This window comes from Helicoverpa zea, chromosome 4 (assembly GCF_022581195.2).
Source record: "Helicoverpa zea isolate HzStark_Cry1AcR chromosome 4, ilHelZeax1.1, whole genome shotgun sequence".
NCBI lineage: Eukaryota > Metazoa > Arthropoda > Insecta > Lepidoptera > Noctuidae > Helicoverpa > Helicoverpa zea.
The window spans coordinates 12,745,711-12,758,309 of record NC_061455.1 but is presented as its reverse complement, the minus strand read 5'-3'; the positions used below and the strand labels follow the sequence as shown (position 1 = coordinate 12,758,309).

The window sequence follows — 12,599 nt, the reverse complement described above, 5'->3', positions numbered from 1 at the left end:
AGTTCGTAATACTTTTCATAACAAGCTTGAAGGTAGTGCGTCTTATTTGGGATTTTGATGACGCATGCCCATAGATATGGTTTTATGTTTAAGGCTAAAATACTGTATTTGTGTTATAGTTCAAGGTAAATAACAGTATTTTTAGTATCTTTGCACATATCTCTAAAATATGAATATTTTCGTCTTTCCCTTTAGTCATCATCGTCATCATCCTCCGAGCCTTTTTCCCAACCAAGTTGGGGTCGGCTTCCAGTCTAACCGGATTCAGCTGAGTAACAGTGCTTTGCATGGAACGACTGCCTATTTGACCTCCTCAACCCAGTTACCCGGGCAACCCGACTTTCCCTTTAGTGTTATAACGTTAAAAGGAACCCTTATAAAATCACTTTGTTGTACTTTTATACTAACTTAGATTTCCATCAAAATAAAGTATTAATATATAGACTTATCAAGAAAGAGTGGGTGCCGGTCCCAACCTATTTCAGAAAAGGGTAGGCGGATGAAATATTTTTAGATGTCCTAGACAACATTTTATACACAAATACTTACTGATATTACTATAATGAGGTAAATCTGTGAATCTAAAATATAGAGGTAGCATTAGGGTTGCACTTACTTTAAAATTATTTGATAGGCAGGCAGATTGAAACTTTGACAAAATATTCCTTTTTTTATTTCACCGTCTACAAGATTGTATAAAGATTCCAAAGTTACTAAGGTATACTAAAAATTCCAGTCATTGCGTGAAAAAGCGAATGAAAATTGACATTCCTATTTTTACATTTTCTCCATATATCCAATCAATTCTTTTTCACCAATATTATTTAATAAACAAAGAGAACTACAAGCACAGATTTCCTAAGCTACAGAGGCGCATTGTTTACCGCGGTGAGTCATTTGTTTCTCTGCCTCCGCGGACGCTCTCTAATTGTTATTGAACCTGATCAACTCACGGTGGAGTAATTATAGCTTTGTGAAAGGCGGTTTATGGTTTGTTATATATGTATTAGGAATGTCAGAAATGGTTTTTAAATACATATTTTGATACTTGGCAATGTACACTGTGTGAAAGAGATTCTGAGTTGCCTATTACAACCCTCTAAAATTTCGTCATGTTCCGTAAATAGGTATTAAGTTTTTTTTTTTAATGTTTTTGAAGTAAATCACAATTTTCGCTCTAAGTACTAGCTCTAAGCTCTAGTACTTGTAATGATAAAGCAATAACATTAATTTGAAAATTATGGTCTATTATCTGCGTAATGTTACAGTCTTGTGCAAGGCGAACCTTCTATTTATTAGATCAACTAAGCTCACCAGTGTTTGGAGGTGAGTTGTGAAAACTATACTAGTTTTGTATGGTAATGTTTAAGATCATGTTTCTTGCTAAACTTCGTTTATTTCGTTATAAACTCTATTATATACAGTACAGTACTAGACCCAAAAACCCTGCTGGGTTTACAACACAAACAAGATAGATATTTATACTTCTATTTATTCCTTCAGCTATATAGCATGAATATTATGTCAAACATACAAACTACAAACACATACAAATAGCCCACACAAAGATCACACTTAACCATTTAACTAGCATTGACAGGTTAGTGACGTTTCATACGCTGAGTCCATTAATTATACCATTTCCTTGGTTGACGCCGTGACTATTACAAAGTGTGCGCTCACAGCTATGATGGCTCACTTTGACTGAACAAATCTGTTTCTAAGTTTTCGGTATGTTAGTGACACACTATTTGACATTTGTATTTTGTAATGGAGTGTCAATGTTTTTGATATTGTGAATTGAGTTTGGACTGGATTTTAGTGAGGTCAGATTATGACTGGATTTTCGGTACACCAATTTCTAAAGTCAGTCATAATGCAATACATAAGTACCATAGTATAGAATTGAAAGTACTTCTTACGACTGTGCTAGATTCGTGCTTGTGCTCTTTCACCAGCCAGCGTAATGTTAAATATAAACTGTATTTATAAAAGTAAAGGTGGTTACTCATTAAAAAATAGGATTCATTATTAAGTGTGTTTAATATATGTAAGTATGTGGACAATTTGAAATATTGACCAATTAAAAGAAAGAAGAGGTAGTCAGTAAAGTAGCATTTTAATAACACGAAAAGTGTAGCGATGTAGACTCCATAAAAACATACTGTATCTAACTTAAAATCAACTATTCAAAGAGGCAAGAATACAATTTATGTCTTTATGAAAAATAATAATATGGGAAAAAGTCACATCATCAAAAACCCAACGCACAGGCCAGTACAACACCAATTTGAAACAGAAAGTTAACCCGAAAACAGTGACGCAACTATTTACACATTAAGTTGAACGTTCGTTATTCTTTAATTAGCAGGGTCGGTACACTCGCGTACCGCGGTGTTGTCTGAGAGGGAAGGTACAGTCGCGTACTAAAGTGAAGTGATGCCACGTGGCTTGGCTGTTATTGATCTTTTTATAGATTTATTGGTTTTGATTCCATGTTTTATATTAGTAGTGTAGTTGTATAAACTTTTAGGGGAGTTGATAAAATGAAAGGGTTAGGTTAGATTATATTTGAGATTGAATTGAAAATACAAGATATTTTCATAATTTTAAAATGTGGCTTATCTTTTATCTGATTGTTAAATCAGACCTAACTTCAGTGCGGATGCAAAAATGGTACACACTGGGAAGCCAATTAAAGCTCAAAATAAATAATAACAAAAGCGTCAAAACCAAAACAATTAAACAACTAAAATAAAGGACATCAAAACAAAACAAACTGAATTTCAAAATTTCTAATTTAATTCAAAAGCTCAAACAGACAACTCCCGTCAATATCTCCCGCTTCAACTAGTAAACCCATCAACAATAAATTATAAATTTTAATTAAAAACAAACTGTTTGTCCAATTATCGGCCAATATCGTATTATCTTCACACAAATCTAGTTATCGCTGTATTATGTTTGTGGAAATTAAAATGAGTTTATTATGGGAAGAAGGACCCATCAACCTGGTAATTGCTGTTGAATGGCGGGTTCAGTGTGTGGACAGGGTTTTAAATAATGTATGTGTAGGTGCTTTATGTTACTCGTAATAATTTATTAATTAGCTGGTCGGATGTAGGAAAAAAATGTTTAAGCTTCTATCATGATTTTATCAGATTGACGCATTCCTATATTTCTTTATCGTTTAAATAAATCTATCAAAATTAACTTGGTCTCTTCAAATAACTCTACAGTTTCAAAGTTGGTTAGGTACTAGAGATTCTAAGCTAGTCAAAATGTGCGCAAAAGCACCCCTGCTCACGCGCAAGGCGCAGCTAAACTCATATTTCGAGATAAATGTCAAAAACTTTCAAACGTGTCTATTCATTTTATATAGGTAATTCATCATTATGTCATTTATTAAATGAAAATTAAATTTTTCTATTCTGTTTAAGTCCAACACAATCTAAACAAAATCTTCCATACTATTCTTTCCTCAAAAACTGCATCTCCCAACCAAGCATTCTCGTTAAGACCTTGTACCGAATCATTAATACGAATTTACGTACATTCAGAGAGTAGTGCCGTGACCTCGTTACAGCCAATAAGTGTGAAAACGCTTGTAGACTAATGATGTACCTACTATGTACGTACACTGTTTATATACTCATTTACGCATCTGAGAAATGGTAGGTTCTGGAACGGTAGACTGACTAAGCAGCTAAATGAGTATGGTTTTGGGAACTTTATAGTAGACTTTTTTTTGTATAAAGAGATTGGCTTCTGCCAGTGGTTTTACCGTGGGAAGTAGGAACTTTGCGTGCCTGGAGTAATAAGCCTTTAACCTTCTTCAGTAAATGGGCTAACTAAGATCTAAATTAAAAATATTTAAAGGACCAGATATTCCCGAGAATAGAGTAACAAACCAACCTTTCTGCTCTGGTAGCAGTAGAGTTAGTTGTCACGCTTTTACTTACTCAAACCCAAGTCTGTTTATACTAGGGCCGCAGTAACTCTTCTCGAAGATCATAGCTTCCTAGACATTGAAATGTACTGACATTCTTCGTTTTAAAGTGCAGAGTTCTAATTATATAGCTTTTCTAGAAACCATCGCTTTGCTTTGCTTTTGCAACATACGAAAACAGTTACTCATAAATCAACAGCAATAATTCCAATAGATATTAATGTTGTAAGTAGTGATAGGTTGCAGGCTCGTAAACCATTTATAAATACACCCAGAAATGGGTTACTGACGAACGACGACCTAAGAAGTCCATTAGACGCCATTTCCTACAGACTTTTATGACCAACGTTGGAAGATAAGCAGATTGTACACTGTATGGTTTTATTGCTGTCGTTATTTGGTTGCCAATGCTGATTTTGCTGTTTCTGCGTATTTTTTTGTTTTGGCAGTAGATGAGTTATTTCTTGATATAGGTATAAAAAGCTGAATGTGTGCATATTCTCTATTTTATATTGGCTCAAAAATGTCGCTTATCTTCGAAAGTAGTTTTGAAAGTACAATATCATCTGAATGTTATTAGAAAAAAAACTGCAATATCGCTCGAACACTCACGTGTGTTAAATAGATTTTTCAATACCAGTTGGATTTTTAAGTCTAAGCTCAAGGTTTACTTTGTATAAATTTTTAGAACTCAACCAACGAATCTACCAATACTATTCTTATTCACCGCTATGATAACCATCAACCAATCCTAACTTAGCAACGATGACGTCACTCGTGGTCATGCATGCAACAACGCATGTAGTACATCCACGGTCGGTAATACCGCCGGATCGTCGAGTAATACTCGCAAAGCTGGTAGCCGATGCCCACTATTTCTATTTTAATCACGGCTCATAGAGTAACTCGTAAATAATCCAGCAGAATCGAACGTGCACCGTTGTTAGTTTAACGCTAAAAATAACTTAATGTGCGTTTGGTTGAATGCAAGAATGCTGCCACAAAATGTTGATGAATTCGGTATTTGTTGGTCTATGCTTTATGCGCTGTTGTTCCGGTGTTTGGGTGTGAATTTAAATATTATGTTGTATTGACAGTTTTATTTTAATGAGATTGATTTTCAGAAAAACAAAAAACAGTTGATTTTTCTCAATCCTTAAGAATTAAGTTGTGTTGACAGCATGAATAATTCATGAAGCCTCTTGTGAGTTGAATTATTTTATAAGCAGTGGGATTGCTACATCATTCATTTTATGGTTACTTTTAAATAATTGTGTTAACTGAAAGCACCATAGCTCCCGTATCCACCGCTTGCTCAAAAATAGGTCATCGACATCTCCAACAAATGTTTAATAGAAACCATTACTCCCATTCTAAAATAGCCCACCATAGCAATTATCATAAATCCCTTCATGGTAAACACGATAATATCCGCCTGGTACAAAAAACTCTTTTTCCCATTACGCTGAGCAAACAAACATTTTAATCCGGGACCAGTGTAAGATGAAACTAAATAATGTAGTTTGAAAAACACATGAAGATCAGATAAATAGTGCTCAAGTTATAGGAGAAAGGAGTTTCTGAGCTAATGTTGGTTGCATCATATTTTTTATATGCATTGCTTCTGAAAGAAGTTGGAGCAATGAAATTGAAACGTTAAAATTGACATGAATCCATTGGGGACAGCAATACAAAATACACTTAAATTCTATTGTTTTGTTTTTTCCAATGAATGAAATGAACAAAAATTTCATCCCCGAACACACAAAACTTCAATCTTCGTCACCAGTTTGCTATTCAATGTGATCAATTCACGAATTCACTCGAAATTGAAACAATCGATTCTATCCGACGTCCCCTCTTGACAATATCGAATATTTTTTCGAATACAAAAATCGCTTTCGCCTTCCAATTAAATTGCACGTATCTGCTCTCGCTATCTCGGGGCTAGACCACGTACGTTTGTTTTCTTTTAATTAAGTTCAATTGAAAAACTCCCCTGGAAATAAAGTCGTAGTCAACGATCGCGTTGCGACTTTTAAACTTTGTATTAGTTGCGTTTTTAAGTAAAGAAGATATTGTTTTTTTTTAATTAATATTATTTTAGCTGACTGTCACGAAGAGTTGTTTTTAAAGAATATTTTTGTAACTCTTACTTTAAATTTACGAAATCAAACTCTTGCGATATTTATATGCTTGTATACAGTTTTATCTATCTACATGTACGAACTCAATTACTAATTAAAATACCTATTTATTTCTTACTAACTAGTGGTTTTCTTCCTCAATGAAAACTCAGTAGTTTTTTAGATTAACACTTCTAAGCGAACAAACAATCGAACTCTAGCTTTATATTTACTTAATCTTACGACAAATTGGACTAAACATTTTCATCTTCCTATACATCTCCATGTAACATTATTTTAGGTCATCGTAATATCAAAATGGCTGACTGACCACGTGCGTTACACAACGCCGGTGCAGCGGTCATGCACTTAGTGGTGCATTAGCACTGATAAATGCATTACTGGTGCCTGTTGAAGCTGTGTTATCCTACAGAAATATATGATGTTGCAATAGAGGAGGAAAATTAAAAGAAAATATAACAGAGTTTAGTTTAAGTAATATTTTTTGGTATTTCAAAGAACGCAGGTCAGCGTGTTTGAAGTTACGCTTACTTACCTATTTTGTTTTATTATGATCATCACCTAAATAAAAGTATCAAGGAAATAATTCTCATCAAAAATATTTTTCACATTGGAAATACCTTCAAGAATTTTAGAGGTTTTCTAGAAAACTCGAGAAAAACACCACAAAAATAAGAATGTAAAGTAAACAGGCCCACTATCCATTAGTGACCAAAGTTAGGTGGCGTGAAGGAACTAAATACCCCCAGTGGCCAATCTACGTAGTACTGCAAGGGTTGGGGGACGGGGAACGGGGGACTAGTGTGGAGTATCTGCAGTCATTCCTATTTATTTGGGGAACAACCCTTAAGTTTTTGACTACAAACTTTGGGGTATAAAAGCGGGTTAGCTGGTTTGGGGGTTGAGAAAACATGGAGATAAAAGACGCTGTATTTATTTACTTTTTGGGATGGTATGTCGCGTTGCCGTTGTAGGATTAGAAAGTATTTACTAGTGACCTCAAAATACTTTAATAAAATATGATGATAAGCTCAAGTATTCATTTTTACAAGTATCGTGCTACTCAGGTAAGAGGGTTGACTAAAACACCTTAACTTTTTGGTTCTAAATGAACTAAATGTACATTAATGTCCTTACCTGCTTTATTTTATCTATCTACACTTTAAATAGTGTACACTACTCATACCATAATTACCTACCAAGACGTCATCAAACTCTTTGTACTTCTTCTCCTCATCTCCAGTTCAGCTGGCTCCACAGTAAGTGAAGATGTTAGGCCCACAATACCCTCAGGATCCGAGCAATGTACATACTATGAGGTATTTAGCTATTATTATAACCTCGCTATTTTGCTATATGGGCTAACTTAAGAGCAGTAGCGATTAGGAATAATTATGACGTAATTTAAATTCTTTAGAAAAAACTACGTCTTATTAAAGATTCAAATTCAAAGAGTAAATAAAACCTATGGTTAAAAAGTATTAGACATTTTTGAATGTGAATTTGAAAATGTATCGGAAATGTTTTTATTGGTTAACCGTTCAGGTAATATAATTTAGTCACGAAAACATAAATAACATTATCCCACAAATGTTAAACATTACCTCAAATGAACTGAAAATAACTGTGCTATTTTGTTAATAATTAAATGTATTATTTTCTGTAAAGTGTCGTATAGTAAAGTTAACCAAGTTCAAGTTCAAAAACAATTGCGTTTTTAACTTAAATCGTTTATTATGAAAATCACAAAAACAGATAATTACTGTAGCGTTTCACAACAGTTCGATAATATCAACTTACATTTATCACGAAATCACCCTTTCTCGTACAAAAACAATAATTATATTAAACAGTTCTGTATTGCATGCAGTTATCAATGCAATAAAATGCAATTGACTTAATTGCAGTACTCTTACAGTGAACTGTTAAATATAATTATGACTAACCTATTATGTTTCAGTAAATTAAGCGGGATTTATGAAACTTTTCAACTTTTTAACGGCCATTTTGAAGTGAACGCCGCAAAATAACCACCCAGTTTTGTTGTGTTGATAAAATGAAACAAAAATGGTTTCCACTTAATTTGATACAGTCATCAGCAATGTTATTGTTTTAGTTAAATTTGTAACACGGAACGGGTATTTAACAGCTTTTATGTTAACATTATTAGGAATAATAGGTACTTACTATTTAACGCAATTTCAACTGGCTACTTTTGGGGTTTAAGGTTGGTTTAATTAACAGACTGAAATTTTGTTATACCTAGTCGTATAGCGTGAATGCACCGCATTAAATTGTTAATTCCAAAATCCTTGCATTGTTTTGTTTCTATCACGTATTTCTGAATACTGCCATTGAACGTCATTCAAAATTATTTAGTTTTCTTTGTTATGTTATCACAGTTATATAACTTTATTTGTAGCAAAAATTGCTTGATTGATTGCGAAGCAAATATCTGCAGGCCTTGCGAACCTATATCAACTATTATCTTGGCCAAAACTATGTATTAAAAAAAGTTTTCAATATTATAAGGGTGAACAGTTTGAGTTTTTGCTTGAGCGCGCTAATCTCAAGAACTACTGGTCCGATTTCAATTGTTTCAGTGTTAGATAGCCCATTTATCGTGGAAGGCTGGAGGCGACTTTTATCTGGTTTCGTGCAAAGGTTCCCAGGGCATGCGGGTGAAACCGCTGGCAGAAGCTGGTTCACTAAATAAATATTACTTTACACACCGCTATCGCTTATCACAAACAACTTGATAATACGTTTACATGGCCCAGATCACGCTACATTGCCCCTCTAAGACTCGCCCCTTTGACTTTAATTGCAATTTCGGTAGGCTGTGCGCTGCTCAAAATAAAATGGTTAGCCTAAACGTGATGACTGCACACGTTTTTATTTTGAGAGTTATTAATTTTTGTGTGAATATTAAATGTATAACTGGATAAGTAATTTTAAATTAAATCATTTATTTCGTTGATAATTTCTTTTCTAGAAATGCGAAAGTAGCTGCCTGCCAATTAAACTTTCTGGATGAAAATATAATATTGATTTAGATTATATGGGTTTATTGAGCTAGAAATGGTTTATATTTGATTTTAATTATTGAAAATTCATTAAGAATTTATATTCCATTTTTTACACAGTAAAAGACATTTTATGATATAATTTTAAAACAATAGATTCTTCCATTGTTTCGAAATCTTGAACACAGTAGGAGAGATAAAAGTAATCCAATATAAAACTCTGACATCATCTCTAACACTTGAAAAAATTCCAATATTCCTTCATAATTGCATTACCTACGACAATAATTCCAAGACATCGAGAAATATTATTAATATGACGGCTTATACGGCGTGATGGAGGCATGCGCTCCCATTCTTTACATTGCCCGCGATAGAAGCTTTATTAATATTGCTTTATATTTTTATATACTGTGATGTAGGGTAATACATGAGAATATATTGGTAGGGATGAAAAAATAACGGGTGTTTGAATTTAATTATGGGTTCATTAACCGACTTCCCAAAAAGGAGGAGGTTATCAATTCGGCCGGTATGTTTTTTTTTTTTTTTTTTTTTTTTCTATGTATGTACATCGATTACTCCGAGGTTTATGGACCGATTTACGTGATTCTTTTTTTGTTCGACTCGGAATAGCTGCCAGTTGGTCCCATAGTCATCAGGTCAGGATCTGATGATGGAAACCCTGAGAAATCGAGGGCAACCTTCGAAAGTTGTAGGCATACATAGGGTAAAAACTTGATACTCAGGTGTACGCCTAAAAGCACTATTCAACAGTGAAGATTTGGAGCTGATCTGATGATGGAAACCAGAGAGGGTCGAGGGAACTCGATAACTGAATATGTAAACTACCTCGTGTTTGGGCTTAAATTATTTGTATGGACAAGACCTTTGCAACAGTGAAGGTTTGAAGCTGACCTGATGATGGAGACCAACTGAATATGTAAAATACCTCGTATTTGGACTTATATTCTTTGTATTGATGAGAACTTCCCACTTGTATGGATAGTGACAACTATACGTATCACTGAAAAGCTTTAAATAAAAAACTTTTTTACAAAAAAATTAAACCGACTTCCCAAAACACTAAAAAGCAAAAAAAAAACTATTTTTAGGTGCATCGGCCTAGAAGTCGGTGGCAAAATTAACTTAGTAACATCCATTAGACACCGAATTCTAGGCCGATGCACCTAAAAATAGTTTTTTTTTGCTTTTTAGTGTTTTGGGAAGTCGGTTTAATTTTTTTGTAAAAAAGTTTTTTATTTAAAGCTTTTCAGTGATACGTATAGTTGTCACTATCCATACAAGTGGGAAGTTCTCATCAATACAAAGAATATAAGTCCAAATACGAGGTATTTTACATGTTCAGTTGGTCTCCATCATCAGGTCAGCTTCAAACCTTCACTGTTGCAAAGGTCTTGTCCATACAAATAATTTAAGCCCAAACACGAGGTAGTTTACATATTCAGTTATCGAGTTCCCTCGACCCTCTCTGGTTTCCATCATCAGATCAGCTCCAAATCTTCACTGTTGAATAGTGCTTTTAGGCGTACACCTGAGTATCAAGTTTTTACCCTATGTATGCCTACAACTTTCGAAGGTTGCCCTCGATTTCTCATTGTTTTGTATCAAGGATCTTGTGGCTAAGTAACAGAAGGTTGGGTCGATCGGTTACCTACTTCTATATTAAGTTTAAGTTTTAAACAAAATAACAAAGAAAGCTGAAATAAAATGGAGGTCGTTGGCTCAGGTGTTAAAGCATTTTTCATTGTATTAGTCGTTGTACAGATGTTTCACAAGATTTTGCCACACATTTCTGAGATTTCTATTTTTATTTCATATCATCCCATCTGTTTTCTCTGAAGCATCAAATCAATGCGATTGATTTTAGACTATAAAATAATCATATTGCAACACGAAAAATATTACCCATTCTGAGAATTTGGAATAATATTTGGCAGTTCTTTGCAAAAAGGTTATCCAAGGTCAATAACTTATCTCAAACCCCCCTGGCTGGTGACTCATAGGATATTCTAGGAAAATTCCTCACAGCTCATACGAGATGAGTAACCAAATCCATTGGATTTGCTGAATTGTTCAAGTTTTCGAGATTAGCGTCCGTTGCTTGTTTTTGTTATGCCTAATAACTTAAATATACTTTCATAGACAAATGTATGGCATTGCGAATGTCCATGTATCCTAACGATTCTGTTTGGTTAGTAACATTGGATTTGAAAAATTATCTCAGTGTAAGAGAGCTCATGACCACAAAGGTTGTGAGTTTTTTTTTATCCAAACGTACGGAGTAATAACTATACATTAATTAATAGAAGCTTCTTGTCTTATCTCCCCTACAAACACAAAGAAAGATAAAGATAAAAAAATATGAGAATTATTTGTCTTCCATTCTTTCTAACAAAACAATTGATCAAATCCCCATCGATATTTAAAAGACAAGACATAACATAACATTCGATCATGGCGTTTTCTTCATGTCAACATACAATCGTGTGTTTGTTCGTTTATTTAATAAAAATGTCATGTTGGCAAATAACGGGTCGATATTGATTAGGGTTGTGAGCAATAGATCTTATTGTAGTACAAGGGAAAAGTTAAAGCGTTATATATTTTTTTTAGTTAATATATTCTTTTGGCGACTTTTTTCGAGAAGCAATGCTGACGCTGTCGTTATGAAAAGCCTTGTTCAACCGTCATTATACTGCACGTTGCGCTATGTAAGAATGGCCTACTCTCTGCCAAGGATTCCCAATCGTGCATACAAAAACATACAAGCTGTTGATTTGCATCCGTGCCATATTCAAGGAGGTAATTATGCTAATGATTCTCGACCCAAATCAATAAAAAAATTGGTACGTAATTTTTTTTCTCTAATTTTTTTTCGGAATTCTGTAAATGTCATCTAGCCTTATTTAAACTTGGCGCGTATGTTACTGGCGTTAAAACCGTGCTGCACCCTCACACAAACGCAAACACAAAGCATACGCAACGATCACTCATAAATTTCATTCATAAAATTGGATTACTTCGGAAATACCACGACATTACAATGACAAAAAAAGCAGTGCATAGTAGTTATTTCCCATCTACTGTAATTCCAATCGATTATTTACGTATTGTATGTCCTCCTCCTGAACTATGGCACAAATGCAAATCAACACCTTGTATAGTAAAATTGATAATTATTTTTCTTATAAACTTAACGATCACTAAGTCAAATAGCATTTTTTAAAGGGTACCATCATCATATAACTATACGATCCAAAAATATTCGAACGTATTAAATAGTTTTATGTGTCATCCTAATAGTGTTATGTGTATTTTTGGACGTTAAAACTTTTTCACTGGCTGTACTTAATCAACTCAAGGTAAAGAAGAGTAAATCAAAGCCATCACCCACACTAAGGGCATTCACAAACGATAATCCACACACAAACCTCGCTGCTATTCATAATTTGT

At 33.9% G+C, this 12,599-nt stretch overlaps 1 protein-coding gene across 5 annotated transcripts in view; it reads left to right on the top strand.

The window, feature by feature from the left end:
* Positions 1-12,599, top strand: part of LOC124629528 (CUGBP Elav-like family member 4) — a 572,069-nt gene that overhangs the window by 61,792 nt on the left and 497,678 nt on the right. The window lies entirely within an intron of this gene.